The 6,364-nt window shown below is 39.6% G+C and overlaps 1 long non-coding RNA gene across 1 annotated transcript; it reads left to right on the top strand.

The window, feature by feature from the left end:
* The first annotated feature begins 3,772 nt into the window (after positions 1-3,772).
* LOC127321101 (uncharacterized) lies at positions 3,773-5,759 on the top strand. The gene is made up of 5 exons (XR_007863851.2): positions 3,773-4,096; positions 4,185-4,281; positions 4,447-4,523; positions 5,410-5,484; positions 5,644-5,759. It is a non-coding gene; the product is annotated as an uncharacterized lncRNA (long non-coding RNA).
* The last annotated feature ends 605 nt before the right edge of the window (positions 5,760-6,364 follow it).

The raw sequence follows: 6,364 nt of genomic DNA, 5'->3' as shown, positions 1-6,364 counted from the left end.
AAGGTGGTCTAACTTCCTCCCAACTTTCCATGTGGGACTAAACTTTCCACCCCTTGCCACTCCCTAGTGAGCTGCCACCACCTTGGGCTCAAACTCACAAGGCTGCCACTATGTGGGCTTTGAGATTTATAGGAAAAACTGAAATCTAATTTGGGCCACTAAAAGTGGGCCCAATATTTCAACAATCCCCCACCAGATCTCAAATCCCCATTTAGAGATTTACCAATACTCGCTGCTTGTTTATATACCAGTGTTTCAGCGGAGACTGTTAAGTTGAACTTCCGCCTAGAACCTTAAGCTACATCCACTCACACTTGAACAATGGACTAAGCCTTGAATTGCAAGTTTTGCGTGAACAGGATTTCACTCAAAGTCATGACCAGTACATGGCTGCCAGTAGCCTACCCCGCGGGTGAAGCATATGCGTCATACTTCATGGTCTCTTCATGAGTTTACTAGAGATCACCCAAATCTCATAGATTGCGACGTTTAACAATCGGACTCATATAGGTGTGTTATTTCAAGAATGCTCTGTAGGACAGCATCTTTGCTAAAATAGCCAACATAGACACATTAAGGCTTGTTGCCAACCTGCCTTACAGCAACTGAGAGTTGTGCATCTTCACATAGAGACGGTTACATAATACTCTCCTCAATTAAACCACTAGTTTGTTCTTCCCAGGTCCTAATTCACGGGATCTCCGATCACAAAGGTTGGGTTACCACTATGGCGTAACATCAACGGGTCTCAAACCCATCTCCCTCGATGCACTTTCTATCACATTACGTGATAGTCCCTTTGTAAAGGGATCTGCCAGGTTTTTGTCTGTTTGAATATATGTAACAGTTATTACTCCGGAATTTCGCAATTTCCTGACAGACTTCAAACGTCTCTTGACGTGTCTTGATGACTTCGCGTTATCCTTAGAATTGTTCACTTTGACAATTACAGTTTGATTGTCACAATTCAAAAGGATTGCCGGAACAGGTTTTTCAACCACAGGCAAGTCCATCAAAAGCTCACGCAACCATTCTGATTCAACAGTGGTTGTGTCTAAAGCAGTAAGTTCTGCTTCCATAGTTGACCTCGTCAATATGGTTTGCTTGCAAGATCTCCATGATACTGCACCACCTCCAAAGGTAAATACATACCCACTTGTGGCGTACAGATCAGCTACATCTGAGATCCAATTCGAATCACTATATCCTTCAAGCACAACTGGGTGCCCTGAATAGTGAATCCCATAACTCATTGTACCACATAGGTAGCGCATGACCCTATCAAGTGCATGCCAATGATCAGTACCCGGGTTTGACATGAACCTACTCAACTTGCTAACAGCAAAAGAGATGTCGGGTCTAGTCGCGCTCGCTAAGTACATGAGTGAGCCAACGATCTGAGAATATCTCAATTGATCTATGGAAATCCTCCGGTTCTTGCGTAGTGTCACACTGGGATCATAAGGTGTTGAAGAAGGCTTGCTATCAATATAGCCGAACCGGCTCAAGATCTTCTCAACATAATGGGATTGCGTTAGAGTAATCCCACTCTCGTTCTTAATCAGCTTGATGTTCAGAATCACATCAGCTTCTCCCAGATCTTTCATATCAAAGCTCTTTGACAAGAAAGACTTGACCTCGTGTATTACTTTCATGTTTGTACCAAAGATCAGAATATCATCCACATACAAACATAGTATAACACCTTCGCCCCCATCATGGCGATAGTAAACGCACTTGTCAGCCTCATTGACAACAAAGCCTACAGAAGTTAAAGTTCTATCAAACTTCTCATGCCATTGCTTAGGTGCTTGTTTCGGGCCATATAAAGATTTCAGCAACTTGCACACCTTTCTTTCTTCACCTTTTACTACAAACCCATCAGGCTGATCCATATAGATTTCCTCTTCCAACTCTCCATTAAGGAAAGCTGTCTTTACGTCCATTTGATGAACGATAATGTAACACCCCAACTTTTTGCAAGCTTGTTTAATTATCCAAAGTGCAAAAATTAGGGGGAACAAAAACTTTTTCTATAGACTAATTAACATGAATTGCCTTGATCTGTTTGTTATGATGAATTGCCTTGATCTGTTGGTAGATAAATTGTCTTGATTTGCTTGTTGAGTTTTGTTTTGAGCTACCCTTAATAACAACACCTCCAGTGATTAAACAAGCAACTCACTAAATAAAACACATGTGTGGCTTAGGAAGAATTGTTTTTCTTTTTACTACATCAAACCTCCCTCCTGATGGCAACATGAGTGTGCCTACTTATAAGATTCCAATTTTGGCAGTTGATCTCTTAGCACCCACAACTGTTTTTGGTGACCTCAGTGCATGGATCTCTTCTATACAACACCCTCTGCAACTTCCACATCTTACATGTCACATCCTCCACTTGCAACTCTTATAATCACTTGATCTGGTATCCTATCCAATGTTTCAGCACCAGATCACTTCTTCCTCTTTTACCTCTTGTGTTTATTTAATCCAATTTTAATATCCACAAAACCAAGAGTAGGTATGATGGGTACATTTTGTAGCCACCATCTACCCTTGAGAACACTCCTTCCTAAATTAGTTTTCTTTCTCAAAAACCCTATTGTTTTTCTTCCCTGGTTTTAGCCACAAAAATCACTCCTTGTTATTAAAACTCCTTAAATGTTTTCTTCAAATAACAAGAGAGATTGTGGATGGTATTTTGTATCATCCCATTCCCTTCAACCCAAAAAGACTTTCTATAAAGGCATTTGATTTTCTTCCTTCTTTTAAGTGCATGGTTTTGGTACATGTGCCATCCTTGCACCTTTTGATAACACAAGGGAAAAATCTATTTGGCATTATTATGCAAGTAGACCCATTTTGTTTTAAAAATCATTGGATCTCTTTCAAAATGTTTTCAAAGGAAAGTTCAATATAAACCCTATCCAACATTTTGATCAACTCTCATAGTGGTGGAGACCCACCTCTGTAAAGTTCCAGATCTAATTTACAACTTCCATTCATTCATCACATCTCACTCTTGTATGGTTTACCATCATCATCTTGACCTCATGTTGATGGCTTATGCCACCATATTCATCCTTGTGAGTATGGTTATTTCACTCACCATCTCTCTTAGCCTTGCTCTACAATTGTCTAAACCACCATCACCACCACCATATTTTGGCCAAGTTGATCACTTGATCAAAGTGCTTCATTCCTCAACATTGGCACCAATGTTTATTAACACCTCTCTCTTTTCATTCTTACTTCATCAAATCAACATTACCCATCTACCTTGGCATGCTCATGCATTGTTGCATGTGGTCAATGCCAATCTTTTCAATTTTGAATTCAAATAAAAAGTTTCATTCTTCAACTATACCTTTGGATCTATTTTCATCTTATGTTTGTCACAACCAAAGTGGTGGGAATTATCCTTAGAGTACATATCACCTCACACTTCTTTTTATCTATATGAATCCACTCATATTCTTATCATCATTAAAGTCACTCATTGACGTCATCTCCTCAACATCATGCCTTGGCCTACACACATGGATGTTGTGCATCTCTTTGTTTGTTCACTTATGTTTGGCAAGGATGGAGCCGGCCATTGTCTATGCATGGCAATTTCGGCCAGCCATTCCTCTCTATTTTTCTTCCTCTACAAGACTTGCCTCCCAACTACCCCAATCAATAAATGAGCAGCCTCCCAACCCACCCAATCAATGAGGAGGCAGCCACCATCCTCCCTCTTTATAAAGAGCTTGGCCGGCCACACCTCCTCTCCTTTGCCTCATTTCTTTTCACTCCCTACTATTTCCTCCACTCCCTCACACTCTCCTCCTCCACTTCCCCACGAAAATGGTGCTCCCCTTTGCTCCCCTGGCCGGCCATGGCCATGGCAAGCCACCAAGATGAAGCTCTCCCTCTCCCTCAAGCTCCTCCTCACCATGAGAGCCTCCCTCTCCTTCTTCTCCCCAACCCTAGATGGTTTTCTCTCCTCTTCTTCTTCCTCCCTTGCTAAGATTGGATCTTGATGCAGGTGCATATTGGTCCAAGCATGGAGAAGCTCGAGCTATCCTCAGATCTGAAGTTCTTGAGCAAAGTTCGTCCAAATCCCTGCAGTAATTTCTGCTATCTTGCTGTTTCAGATTCTGTACGATTTTGTAAAATCTGCCAAAACTCGTGTGCAGGGCCAAATCGAGTGATTCAAAGTTCCGCGGATAGGTATTGAAAAGATCTACAACTTGGCGTTGGTTTCACCCTCAAATTCGTTACATATTTTCCTCGGTAAATAAAGTTCTGTAAACATGCAGATTCACTGTTTGTTAGATTTGTTCCGTTTTACAAAACCTTTTTGAGCAAACTCAACTGTGGGTGAAAGCCCTCTACAATACCTTCATTTTGGCGGTGGTTTCACTTCGATTGACCTCCTGAAACTGAAATGGTTCACAGATCAAGATCTGGTCAGATCTGACTTGGTCGAATTAAATCAGGAGCTTGGGAACGAATTTTTGAATGAAACAAACTGGGTAAGAACCACCTTTTCAATACCTTTCAGATTCAACTGACCTCATATTTTTATGAATCATGTACGATTTGTGGTGAATTAAACTTGTTCTGTGGGTTCTGCAGACATGGCTGTTAGCTTTTAAATCACCAAAAATTCATCTTTGAACCTAATTGAGTGATTCCAACTTTGTAGGACTGCTGGATGTTTTCCTAATCATCTCAAACAAGTTTCAAACTTTTATCTGTTATGAAAATCTAGTTGTAAAGAAAATGGTAAAGACATGCAGTAACCTTGTTAATCCATTTGTGAGAGTTTCAGAAATAATTTGAACCCAAATCCAATTGTGTATGCATCTCTGTTTAAATATCTTTCAAATGCCAGTGGTCTCATATTTTTAGGATTTTTCTACGATTTATGGCTTACAGATCTTGTTTTCTGTACAGTCAGATTCAAACAAATTCTTAAATTTGTAGGTTTAATATTTTTGAGTGAATCCAATTGGGTTAGTCTTGTATTAGTACTGGCCATCTAGGAAAAATAGTGTTAGTATCTGTTCATGCATTTTTGTTACTGTTAGTAATGTGTATGTGTGACATGGGTTGTTGTAGCAAAACTTTTTGGTTTACTTGGAAACCTTAACCACCTCTTTGCATTAAAAAAATTGGTCAACCAATGTTTTATTCTTGCAAAACAAAACCTCTGCAACTTAACCTTAGTTCTATTGTTGGCTTAAGTTTTCCAATGATGTGGAATATTGTTTACTTCCTATTCTTGTGTAGTGTTATGTAAGCTTTATAAAATAGAGAGAATGATTTCCCGCTTTTCCAAAAATGTTTCAAATTATAATATGAATGTTTGTGATGCCAAACTAATGCACTTGTCCTCTTTATGACGTTATCTACCAGGGGATATTTGGTTTATGCCATGCTGATAACCGAGAGAGGCAATTACTAAGCATGGTACTCTCATACCTTTATTAGGTAAATAAAATGGGGTTTCTTCTAGATGCTTTGTAGTATCTATATGTCCTTAATATGTTAGCCTTAGTAGAGTGGTTAGTTTTTGATTGATGCTTGTTGCTTATTGTTTTGTTGGTGCAATGTGTTTGATTGTGTTCCTTTTATATTTTTCGGCGATAGATGCGAACAATTACGGAGAAGAAGAAGAAGTGGATTGGACAAGGTTTTTATTTATATTGTTGGAATTCTTTTGATGGAGTTGAAGAAGTCCAGGGACAAATAAGCCAACCAAGGCAAGCCATCTTTTGATCTCTGATTTGGTGTCCAGTTGGACGTCATTTGCTGATATCCAAAGCACCTTGATTCTATGTGTGTTGATCTCTCTTTTATTGTCATCTATGTATGGTTGCTAGTGGGGTACTCCCTAGTGGTGATACTCCACTACTATCTTTGTGTTTTGGGATGCATGGAATTATGGCCATGCTATTCCACTTGGTTAGCTTGTATGCTCACTTGAGCATGCCTCTTATGGGGATAATAACTTACACCACACCCACCCCCTTTTGTAGTATAGAGGTATTAATATCATGATCTTGGTATATTCTCAACTTGAGAGGAATATGCCTTTGTACCCTATGGGAAAGTATGTGGGATAGTGATAGTCCACTATCTAAGTTGTATTATTAGCATCACAAATCTGAAAGTATATTCCTTCTTGTGTTGTCATAATACATGCTTACCTTAAGCAAGTATGATCCACTCCATTACCCCTCTTTACACCATCTATGGCGTGATGACTCTCATCTCGGACGTAGTGAAATAGTTGTTCAACTCATGAAACTTTAGGTTGGGAACCCCTCAAGGTTTACCTTGTTGTAAATGTTTATGAAAACCTTGGGTG

This window comes from Lolium perenne, chromosome 2 (genome assembly GCF_019359855.2).
Source record: "Lolium perenne isolate Kyuss_39 chromosome 2, Kyuss_2.0, whole genome shotgun sequence".
Lineage (NCBI taxonomy): Eukaryota > Viridiplantae > Streptophyta > Magnoliopsida > Poales > Poaceae > Lolium > Lolium perenne.
Note: the sequence above shows the minus strand (reverse complement) of the source record. Positions and strands in the feature narration are given on the sequence as shown.